Below are 13,230 nucleotides of genomic sequence, written 5' to 3' on the forward strand. Positions count from 1 at the left end.
AAAAATACTGCATATCTGTGTGTATTAAATGGTGTAGAAAGGTGGTTCCCAAACTTGTATATCGGCTATTTTTACTTTAATTTATTAAGATTTGTTTGTTTGTTTTAACATTCATAAAATTACTTTTTCTATTTAAAATAAATAAATATTTTGAAATATATATTCTTTAAAATGAAATGTAGGAAAAGAAAATGTATTTTTTTACTCCAGTCGTGGCCCATACAAATTGGTATGTAACCCACAAATGTGTCCCGACCCACTGTTTGGGAAACAGCCGGGTAGAAGACTTCATTTAAGTCAAAAGCCTGCTTTGACAGAACAGCAGCATTCAGTACAACACTCTCAACAACCAAACAGGCAATTACAGTGTTGAGTTCAAATGCTTGTCACTGGGGTGGCCAGTAAAAATATATATACTGTACTGATATGAGTACTAGTAATAATAGTAGTAGTAGATAAGATAACAACAAAAACAGTCTATACATATAGGTGATGCCATGAGAAAAAAGAAAAGAAAAGGAAAGGGGGAAAAAAACTTGTACAACCTCTTTACTGTATAATGGAATGGTATGGGTTACCATTTAGCTTAATGGTTGGTACGGAAATTATCTATCTACTGGTCAAAGAATAATTTGTACCACATGGGTTGAGCATACAGGTTTGTGAGGTGAAAACGGGCGTGAAATAACACAAGGTTTAGCCTATTCATTGTACATAGGCTAAACAAATAATGGAACATATTTGCATGTAAGTGACTGTCTGTGTCACAGCTTATATGTACCCTGTGTCGTTTACACATCAGGGGTTGAATTATTATTGTTTCGATTATGCTCTCCGGCATATTAAGATCAATGAGAACACCATTAGAGCTGATACGCTAGCCAGAAAGCTTCAAACTAACAACCATGTTGACTTCTGGAAAGCGGTCCGTGTAATGAACAGCAACAAAACACCTTTACCTTCAGACATTGAGGGGGTCTGTGGCGCAGACAAAATTGCCCAATTATGGCGTGAACATTACCTCAAACTTTTCATCTGTGTCAAAAGTAATGTTGTTGTCGTTGACAATATCAATCTAGACAGTAATGTGGTTATTAGGTCAAGTGAGGTATCTGATGCTATTAACCTGCTTGTTAATAACAAAGCCTGTGGCCTGGACCATATCACTGCTGAGCATCTTAAGTATGCCAGCAACAGACTTAGTCCATTGCTATCTACTGTATGTGCTTCATTGGTTTTATGGTTCATGGTGTCCTCCCTAATTTAATCATGTCTGTTTTACCGTTCTTAAAGGCAAGGCTGGGAAGTTAAACAACATGGACAATTACAGGCCTTGCCCTTGCCAGTATCCTGTCAAAGGTGTTAGAAAGAATCATTTTAACCAGGATTGAAATGTATGTTTTAACTACTGACAATCAGTTTGGATTTAAGAGAAAACACAGTACAGACCTTTGCTCTAAAGGAGTTGATCGCTAAGTATGAAAGTCATAACTCCTCTGTATTTTTATGTTTTATAGACCTTTCGAAAGCATTTGATAAAATCAACCATGAAAAACTATTCAGGAAACTAATTGCTAGAAGTGTCCCCAAATACAGTCACATTATGATTGTTCGTTCTAGAGAGGACAGGAAATCCACTAGCTGTGTCCAAGGAATTAAAATACCTTGGACATATCCTCTCTGAGGATTTCAGGGATGACAGTGACATCCAGCGACAGTGACAAAATATATGCTCAGGCCAATATGCTTTTAAGAAAATGTTCTATGTGCTCAGTAGATGTAAAATGTGCACTGTTTAGATCGTATGTCACCCCTCTGTATAAAGCCCATCTATGGTCCTCGTACATAGTTAAAATCATGCAACGGCTCCGAGTGGCATATAACGATGCCATGAGGTTACTTCACGTGTTCCTAGGTGGCACAGTGCCAGTCAGTTGTTTACCTCGGTTGGTGTGCCCACATGTGATGCTTTGTTAAGAAAACTGATGTATAACGTTATGCAACGTCTGGAGGTGTCTAGTAACAGCATTATAGTGGCACTAACCAACCCTACCAGGTCACGTCCAGGCTGCGCAAGCACTGGCTCAGCAGCCTGCTGCTGATTAGGTAGGTCAGTACTTTTATATGCACTACTGTACTTTGTTTGTATTAATTGCTCGCTTTTATCCTTTTCCCATGTTGTTTGTCTTTTTGTTTTTTGTACGTTGATCTTATGTGATATGGACTACTGTCTGAAATAAAGATTATATATATTGTACTTTGATAGCTTTTCACAGCAGGTAAAAACTATGTCCCCCGCCAGACGCCAGAGAGTATAGCTATACACCAAAAGTGATGTCCAGCTTTCCCCTCACTTCCATTTCACCTTTGCAGTCACGTAAATAGGCATATACTGTAAATCAAATTAATCTAAGCCCATCTACTGTAGCTTGCTGTGGCCAAAATATATTTTGAAGATATTTTAAAATACATTTCTTGAACATCTCACGTTGATTGGTCAAATAGGCTAACACTTTCGGTCTGAATATCAGGTGACAGTTTCATGTTTGCGACTTTTACGAGGCACAGTTACAGACTCTGTAGCGGTCGAAGACTGTGGAATAGTGAGAGACTAAGTTCAGATAAATGTTGTCTCTGGGGAAGACACTATTTCTCAACAATTTCTCCTCATCCAATTCCTGCCATGTCTCACCTGTCACCCATCTCTCTGTCCTTCCTGTAACTCCTCAAGGACCCCTGCCCCTGGGGGTCCCTGGAGAACCGCAGCTAGACTATAGGTAGCCTAACCATACCACAGGAGGAGGTGACCATCACACACATTATTATAGGCTTACAGTACATGCACTTTCATTGCGTTCTATGCAATTGATTTGTTGACACAAATCAATAGTCTTCTTTATTCCGCATGTCATGGATGCAACATGTGAGCTTGTAGATCTGCCTGTGTGATGGAACATAAAATAAGCATCACACTGGTTCCATCTTGTACCCAAAAGACAATTAAGCGCAGCTTGCCTACAGTATATTGATAAGTCTACCTGATTGGCAGAGAACAGCCGCTGCACCTGTATTCATTACACAACCTGGGAGGAGGGGAGAGGAAGGGCTCTGGTGGTGAAATGAAGTGCCAATGGCAGAACCACCTGCGAGATTATGCGGAAAACATTTCCACAGAGCGTGACGAGAGAGAGGGAGGACACAACATGACCTTTGTCATAGACGGAAGAGGAAGCAGAAGTCTTAAGAGTCTGTGAAAGTTATTCCCGGGGTATGCGTTTTGTGAGTCATAACAGGATATCGAACAGAAGTAATTTGTTGCTTTATTGCACCATAACCGCTGGTTATCACTTTTGGGACATCAGGGAGAAATGTTAACAACAATGACTCGTCCCTGTGAAATTAAGGAACATACTGGCATGTGAAGCGATTCTCCGAATATTACAATTGTTGAATAGTCATTGGAACCCCTTTCAATAGGTTTCCTTTCCCTTGCGTTACTTAAAATGATTGTGCAGATTGCTTTAACCGATATTGCAACTATTCCAGTAAAGTATGGTTTTTCAGCCTTCTGATAAATGGACTGCATTTATAGCACTTTTCTAGTCTTCCAACCAACCGCTCAAAGTGCTTTACAGTGTATGCCTCACATTCTCCCATACTGCATACACATAATCACATCATGGTCATAATCACATTGGGCGCACTTAGGGGTTCTGTGTCTTGCTCAAGGACACTTCAGCGATGCCAGGAGGAGCCAAAGTCAAACCTGGAATCCTCAGATTCCCAGACAACAGGGGCGGCGGTGGCTCAGGGGTAGAGTGCCTGGATGGGAACCGCAAGGTTGCCAGTTCGAACCCGGGCTCCCCCAGAGTTACTGTCGAAGTGTCCTTGAGCAAGACACTGAACCCCTAATTGCTCCCGATGTGGTAGTTGGTGCCTTGCATGGTTTCCGCTCCCATCGGTGTATGAACGGGTGAATGTAATGCACAATCTATGTAAAGCGCCTTGGATAAAGGCGCTATATAAATGCACCATTATTTATTATTTATTAACCTCTCTTCTACCACCAGAGCCCATGCCTCAGACATGGCTGTGGCTGAAAAGATCATCGTAAACAGGTCAACTTGTGCACCCATAGATGTTGGTGTGTCTGTCCATAAACGGTGGGCTTTACAATGTGCCATTTATGGGCCCCCCTTTAACAGTTATGTAGTTATGCCTTTAACATGAATGTTCTGTTACTGCATCCTAATATGCCTGGGCACTTCATGAGTTGCAAATGAACTAAGGCATGTGTATTATTAGCTTTATATCTTGGAAACTTTACAATTTCTGAATCTTCTACACACCCAGTTCAAAGCAGCCAAACATGCTATTCATTTTCCTTCAGCTGAGCAAGTAGGGCAACAACGTAACAGGAGCAAAGATTTGTGTTAAGACCTATAAGACATATTGGAGATTTCATCGTCTGGCCTGCTCTCCCTCTGGTCTCCATCTCTGATGACTTTCACCAGATAGTGAAGTATTGGACATAACCTCAAGACGTCTAACAGTGACATCCCAGATGTGTCCATTTAATTACCTCATCAAAAGGAATGGACTGAGCGTACGGGACAGAACCGGCACTCACCGACAGGTGGAAGTAGCGGAGTATAGACATGAGGGAGAGCTGAACGTCTGCCCTATCTAGCCCAGCGCTATCCATCAACCATGACCTTGACCTTGCAGCGGGGGCTGAGGACTTCTCTGGGGACCGCAGACAGTGAGCAGAGAGGAGAAATAGAGACGATATTCATATGCCACAGATTGACCTATTCACAGCCGAAAGACTGAGCAGAGGATTGATTTTTTTTTCTTTTGCAGAGGTGACCTTTGGGGGGTGCATACCTGGTGACTCGGTGAGTGCTGAAGTCTGACAAAGGGGCAGAGGAGGTGTTTCAGTGAATGAACCTGGAGTTTGGATCCGCAGAGGAGAGAGGAAAGAGAAAGACTGAGCTCCTCCGAGGAAGACAGGGCTCCGCCGTGGTTCGGTTCGGCGGGAGAAATGCGTTTCACACGCTTGCAGGTGTCAGAGGTTCGGGTCCAGCTCATGACCTGTATAGCTTCTCCTGTCAGCGTATTGCTGCTGGGGAGGTATTCACCAGGGGTCCAAATGGACACTTACGGGTCTTTAAGTCAGAGAGTTAAATTAATCATGATCATTTTGTAGTGTAGATTAGGGTCCCAGATGTACTGGGGGGGACCTTGAAATGAAAAAGGTTGAAAATCACCGGAACCCCAATCTACACTGTAAAATCCACAGTGATATTTTAACTCTGAGAATACAGATTCAAGTACACAGTTGTTCCTCACTTAGTTAACTTTGTTTTCCAATATGATGCTTTGTATGGTCCCGTTAATATTAACCTTGCAGCAAATTATTTTAAAAAGAACCAAATGGACCCCTGAGTTCCATTTGTACCCTTGTAAGGGTCCACAGGGAAGACACACATTAAACCCTTTTCTGTTGTAAATGACAGCTACAGGTGTGTAATCCCAAATCAGAGGATGCAGCACGTTTACAGACACCAAACTCTGTTCACAGAAATCCTAACCTCGAAAATATGAATGCTCAGTTTGGAACATTTTTGAACAGAATATGTTCAAAATATATATTCAAGAATATATTCAACCATGAAAATTTACTTTACTCCTGCATATTTTCTCTTGCTAAGGTGTTCTATTTTGTCTTGTGCAACAGAGAGATAAAGGCCAAACATAGGATTATTAACTGTTAGTCATGGGTGAGGGGCTGTGTGGTCTGCAAACAGGTTTGCCGAGATACCTTTATTGCTTTGTTCTTGGTTTTGTCATATCTTTGCACTTTCTCATGTTCCAGTCCATGAAATGGGCTGCGGTGGAGGTTTGTTATTAATGGGCTTTTTATTTATTGGTGAAAGACCTGCCTGAAAGACCTGCAAGTGTATTCTGTAAATGTATAATTTGAGTAGCATTTCCAATTAAAGTTGTATAACAATGTTATTTCACTTTGAGCAGAATTATCTACAGTACACCATTAAAGATTAATGGTCTCATTTAGCTATTATAAGGTTGAGAAATAACTCACTGTTACTGTATACTACTTATTTGCCCCTTGGGTTGGGTAAACAGGATGCAATAATAACCCACTTAGCTATCAATTAATAACTGAAACCATGCATGCTACGATATAAAATGTGCAAGAATGCTATCATATTAGGCAACACAGATATTTTAAGTAAAAGACTACACCTTTGTAAAGTGATTGACATTGACTCACTTGGCCTTATCAATGGACAGACATTTCTGAAAGGTTGTACTGTCATTGATCAAAGCCTATGTGGGCTATGATTCACTGGCCTGTTTGCCTGGACTATTTAGCAATTGCACAATGTCAAGTTTGTATTGTGAGCTGTGCCGACAGCATTAAGTGCATCGTAAAAGAAAATAAGTAACCAAATGTGTATGGCAAAACAGTAACTGAATACAATCATAGAATCTAAAAATGTTTTAAAGGCTGGTCCCAGTTGTGAATGTCTCTAAAGAATGAATTGAATGACCAGGAGGTTTAGTGCCCTGCAGACTCACACTTCTGCTTCATGAAGCAAGATGCGGAAGCTTGCCACAATATAATCCCCACAAACTTCCTCATGTAACTCCTATTTCCCGTGGCATAAATCACACTGACCTGAGACAAACAATGTAAATAAAATCTTGACATCCACTGAGATTGGTAGTTTTTGTTATTTTGATAGTTTTAATTAACTATAAGGATTCTACGTGGGACAATGATTGCAAGATAGACAACATGGAGGAGGTCAGATTACCAACACTATGGTGCCAGAAGAACAACCTCACTCTCATCGTCAACAAGACCAATGTGCTGATCGTGGACTTCAGGAGACCCATTCAGAATGATGGAATAGACATCTCTGAGAACCTCAGTTCAGTCAGGACAACTCAAGAACGGATGGAATAGATATTTATTGAATATAAATGAGCAATATGTTTATTATCGTTTGGCGATGAATTGGATCTGCTTTTTAGGTACTCAGATCAAGCGCATCAGTCCCGGCCATAGGGACTCCGAATCCCCTGTACCTAAACAGTGGATCCAAAACGACAGGTGGTAGCTGGGGTGGAGGTGGGAGAGTTTGTATACAGCAGCGTGCAGATACAGCAGCAGCAAGCAAGCAAGCAGGAGGAGGAGTGAATCATGTGCATGAGAGCGTGATGCTGAGGCGGCCCAATTAACGGCCGGCAGCGACTGCACTGAGGTTCCCTGACTGAACTTGCTCTGCGCATGTCTGACAGGCACAATGCTCATTTGGGCCACACACACCACCGAGGTGTTAAGAATGGCCACGTCCGAAATGTCTCTATACTGCCTCTGTTTCCTGAAGAATATCAGGGTGAAACGTTCATGTTTCCCATTGTACTAAATTGTGTCTATAGCAGGGGAAGTGCTCAATTTCCAGTTTAGTATAATAAGCCGGTGTCCGACCATAAGTGTGGCACATGCTACAGTGTTCGACTGAACTCTGGTGAAGGCAGAATCTTCTGGTTGACAAAGTTACTTTTAACTTCCATATATGGAGATCTAAGGGTTTGATGAGGTCAGATCAACATATGGAATGAATTCTGTATTGGCCATATATGGAGCGTGTCACGAGGCAGTTTACTATGAAAACCTTGTGCAGGTTTTCATAGTAAACTGCAACCTACAGTCGCAATAACAGTAATGGTGACATAAGCTTTTAGCTGCAACCATGCAGCTAGAATATGCCACTTTGTTTGTCTTTTTGTCTGTCTGTTGATCCAAACGTTTAAAGCACATTACAAAATGGCATGCTTTTAGTAATTAAGACTATTAACCCTTAGACAGATTACTACTGGAAAACACGTGGAGTTTTGCATTAGTCTTTTCTGCCCTGTACGTGATTTTCCGTAGTTCTCTTTTTTTATTAATACCAATATATTAATTCGGTCCGCACCTCTGTATATAGTATTGAGCATAAATATCAACTACATTTCCCAGAATTCCCGTGTCACGTGACACACGTGTATGCTTTCCTATTGGAAACTGACGCCCAGCCCCCAGTGAACAGGGGGGTTGGTTGACTCCTCCGAGGTGGGCACTGGAGGAAGAGTTTTTCAGCCAGGTTTGCAGTCGCCGCAAAAAAAACAATCTGAAAAATGATCCATCCGTGTCCAGTGGCATTCTCCAGTCCCAGACCGTTGGCCGGGCTGCAACATCCACCCTCGCGGATTACACGTGTGCAATGTTTTTTCTTCTCCCCACCGGAGTTACCACCAAGGCTGATGCCTTCGCTAAAAGGTAATTTTATTGTATTCGAAAATGCCCTAATATGACATGTCTAGTAAGACGATCCCTATATTTGGCCCGAGCCGACCTAGTGCTGACAGAGCCGGATTTACCTTGCTGAGGGCCCCCGGGCTGGAGCAAATTTGAGGGCCCCCCTTGGGGCGCGCGGCGAAGCCGTGCGTCCCGCGATTTGGCCGAGCGGCGCAGCCGCGAGGCCGGAAAAAATTTGGGCTATTTTGTTTTCATTTTGGGGTACCCAGGCCCCTAAAAAGAGAGGCAGGCAGGCAGAAGCTCTCAATGGTTTAACCATAATACAACTAAATACAATAACAATACACACATTTCACTTGAATTGGATTTCACTTTACAATTTTATAATTAAAAAAAAAAAAAAAAAAAAAAAACTTTTTTTTTTTTTTTTTTTTTGGGGCCCCCCTAGTCGGGGGCCCCCGGGCTTCAGCCCACCCTAGCCCAACGGTAAGTCCGGCTCTGAGTGCTGATATCAGATAGATGTGGTAGAACCATATATGGATAGATCTAACTGGTTTAGTCATCGTGACATGCATAGTCGGAGAATATATAACAAGGGTCGGTACTATAGGTGATCGACGTAGCTAACAAAAACATCTGATCAAATGAATGTATTGTACTGTGTCTTTGTGGGCCGAATCGTGGCATCGTGGCATACAAATAGATGTTTGTATAATTAGTATCACGATAAAATAATATGGCGACGTTAGAATGACACCACCAATGAGTGATCGCGTGTAATGTAGCTGCCCAGCGTATATCCAGCACCATCACGTCACCACATTCCACTGGCTGTTGGCTAGTAGTAGTTGCTAACAAACACTGCACAAATGGTACTGGCTATTGGCCGGGCCACAAGCCCGGGCAATAGCCAGTACCAATGTTGCTGGATGATTGCGACGCAATGGTGCTGGATATACCCTGGGCAGCTAGCTACATTACCACCGATCACTCATTGGTGTTTCATTCTAACGTTGCCATATTATTTTATCGTGATACTACTTATACAAGCATCTATTTGTATTTGTCATGCCACGACTCGGCCCACAAAGACACTGCACAATAAAATCATTGATCGCCAGCAGCCGGGTAAAACGCCATGTAATAGTAGCGTGCACTGACTACAGCTAAAATGTTTATTTCTTTTTATATATTTAGAACTGGCATCAGATGAGGAGGAGGAGGAGGATGAAGAAGAGTCAAGACTGCGATGGCGTTCTCCGACACTGAACCGGATTCATTCATTCATTCATTTCAGGGGGGGCAGTTTTTGGGTGTTTTTTTTATTTAGCCTACTCACACATAACCTGACTCCGCCAGATGGGGCAGCAGAGAGTACACTGGGTTCCCCCCTCCTGCTCCCATCTGGGAACTCTCAGGCAGACTTGATGCCCGGCCACAAAACGGCCTGGCCAATCAGCAGCAGCTAGAAGCGAAGTTGCTCACAAAACGGCCTGGCCAATCAGCAGCAGCTAGTAGAAGCTAGAAGCTGCTGCTAGAAGTTGCTAGAAGCTGCTGCTGATTGGCCAGGCCGTTTTGTGGCCGGGCATCAAGTCTGCCTGAGAGTTCCCAGATGGGAGCAGGAGGGGGGAACACAGTGTACACTCTGCTGCCCCATATGGCGGAGTCAGGTTAACTCACACACACACACCGTCAAGGACTGGGTTTGGGGACATTTGGGAGGAGTAGCTCTGATCCATAGCTCTAAATGCGCATTTAGAGCTATGGATCAGAGCTAGGGGAGGAGTAACTGTTTTGTATGTAGGCCTATTTATTTTCTGTAATATTTATCATTTTATTATGTTAGTCGTCGTAAAAAATAAAAGACGCTTTTACAATGAGTTAGACCTGTCATGACTATTTTGTTCACTATTGTGAGGTTTATTGTATATGACTAAGCAAGTTTCAACTGTGATTTACTCTGTAACGGTAGATGGTAATAACTCAATTTCTTTTTTATAATACAGTATACATTCAAGTCTATATTTTGATACATATCATGGGCACCAAGTCATATCAAAACAATGTCCTTGGATGTGTTTTTTATCAAAACTGTGTTTCTTCATAACAGGTTTTTGAGATACATGCATGAATAGACAAGGTACTGGTAAGACTATGTAAACATGGTATATATCAAAATGTGCGTTAGAATGTCTAATTTTACCCCAAAAAAGAATTGAGTTTATATGATGTTCCAATTTCAGAGCTATGGGGACTTTTAGCTGGATAGGTCAGATTGATCATGACTGACCATGCTATTTATAGATGGCAAAATATCTACAGTGGTACATGTGAGAAACTTTTTATTTTATTTTAATTGAACTAGACAACTCACCCTTTAAAATGAGATATTGCATGGCTATGTATGCCCAGCAGAAAAAAAGTTATTTAGAAAATAAAACTTCAACCGGGCATAACTTTTTTTGGTTGTCCTAGAAACAGAAACAGTGTAAATGCAGGCTCTTTTAAATGGCTTCCAACACAAGAACTAAACATTTTATCAACTCAGTTCATTTTTTTCCTGTAAGCAGACAAGTCAAGCTTTCTCTGAAGGTCTTTCGTTGTCACACATTCACAACAGAGAATTTTCAATAAATCATTCAAAAACGCCATTCTGGCCATAGAGAAGTCTACCTACTATATAGAAATCCTTGAAACGCTCAAAGAGTTAAGGCTTCACTAATCCCTCAGATTTTATCACTGAAAAAGGAAGCTAACTCACTGTAGCCTATTTATTGGAGGAGAGGACTTAGGGAATTAGCTTGTCAAACAGTATTTAACAATGTGTGCAATATTAATAGTTTGGTTAATGTTGTTAGACAAAACAGATGGTTTAGTGCTTATCAATTCTAAATGGCAATTATGATGTTATTCTGGATTATTATCCACTTGACTGTTGACTGGGGACCCCCAGGAGCCTGTACATGACCCCCTCCCCTTTGTCTTCTTTTTCTCTTCGCCATTGTGAGCTTGTACTGGCCACGCCAGGACAACGCTCCACACGACCCAAACTCTTCTCCCTTCTGGCTCCAAAACTATGGAATGCACTTCCCTTTGCAATCAGAACTGCAGACTCACTCCCAATCTTCCACCACAGTCTGAAAACCCACCTCTTCAGACTCCATCTTTGCCCATAGCACTTGCCGTAGTACTTGCCCTAGCCTCGACCTCCTACAGGCGTATTCATAGGCTCAACGTATGTAACTTATATAGCACTTTATGTAGACATAACACTCTAGTGTATACACAATATAGTTTCATAGATATATAGATAGATAGATATTCCACTGTTCTTAAGCTTAGGTATGATTCATGACTTTTTTTATGCATTTGATGCATTACCATGTTTTCTGTTCTTGCTTACTGTAAATCGCTCTGGATTAAGAGTGTCTGCTAAATGCCTAAATTGTAAATTGTACTAAACATCGGCTATTTTCTCTAAATGTTTACCTATTATAACATGCCCAGAATAGTTATGGCTAGGCTTCGTGTGATTAAAGATGTACAGTAGCATGTCTCCACAGTGCTTTTTGCTTACCATAAATGGTACATTGTTTTAGGTTTTGTATTTGCATAGTTTATTGACTGATAACGTGCTTTACATTACACCAACAAAATCAGCAAAGGGCTCCAGCAGTATTTGTTCTTGTTTCCCTCTGTATTGACACAAAGGATGGGGTCTTGGGAGTGTGTCACATTTATCAGATAAGATGAAATAATGTGTCGCTCTTATCACTCTTCTGCCCCAGATTGTGGGGTGTTATCTGTACTGGTGCACAGAAAATATGTTCTGGCAGACATCTATAGACTCGAAGCCTACTTTGAACAGGAGAATACTATTAGGTTGTATTGTACATCTAGTGACCTCCCAAGGACATACAGTATGCAGTACATTGCACAAATTGATAGTTGCAGTGTTAGTTTGCGGTATTATGTTTATACAGTAGGCTTATAAAACCAGATTTGTCTCAGCAAGATGTTTGGTGGAAAATACATGAAGTTCAACAGTGTCTTCAATACCACAAACTGAATAGTCTATCATAAAGATAGCATTGATGTAACAGTAACAGACACCCCTTAGTTACATAATACTTTCCCAGACTCTCCCAGAGTTAAGTAAATTGTTATTGCTGTCACGGTGAGATAAGATTTGACTGTAATGCAGTTCAGGAAGTCATTTCCTTGAAAGACCTAACATTCTTCTTTAAATTCAGCAGGCTTTTGATTAAAGCACGAAGAGATACTAAAACGCTATCATTTTCCTTTAGCAGCAGCTGTTACGCAGAACTATGCTGTTCTATTCCAAGAGATGATATATCATAAATCAACAGATATTATACTCTGGGGTGAGTTGAACACCATCCCATATTCTAAGTGAATCAATGCCTCTCTGCCTGGGTGTACGTGCTGCACTGCACATTGTGCTTCTCCTGGACGGTGTGTGATCAGTGGATCATGACAGACTCCTTCATACAGAGTATGCCTAACTGGAGCGGAAAATAAACTGGACACATCAAAACTCAGTTATTCTCCATATGCCATCACCGCCAAAAGTAACTTTACAAAATGTGTACCTAGATGTCCTCTAAAACAGCAACTGCCAATAAAGGGTGAACATTTGGGAAGATTCCAATAGCCTAATAGAACAGTTGGAATTTGCATTCTTTTGACACATACGGCACACGCGCACGCACGCACACGCGCACGCACGCACGCACGCACACACGCACACACCCTTTAACATGCCATACCTTTTACTGTGATGTCATGGAATTATGCTTAGTGTGTTTTTACTTGCAGAGAACTTGGTGACTGATTAACTACTGTATGAGAAAGGTAGTTTTGTTCAGTCATAC

This window comes from Electrona antarctica, assembly GCF_951216825.1.
Source record: "Electrona antarctica genome assembly, chromosome: 19".
In the NCBI taxonomy this organism is placed as follows: Eukaryota; Metazoa; Chordata; class Actinopteri; order Myctophiformes; family Myctophidae; genus Electrona; species Electrona antarctica.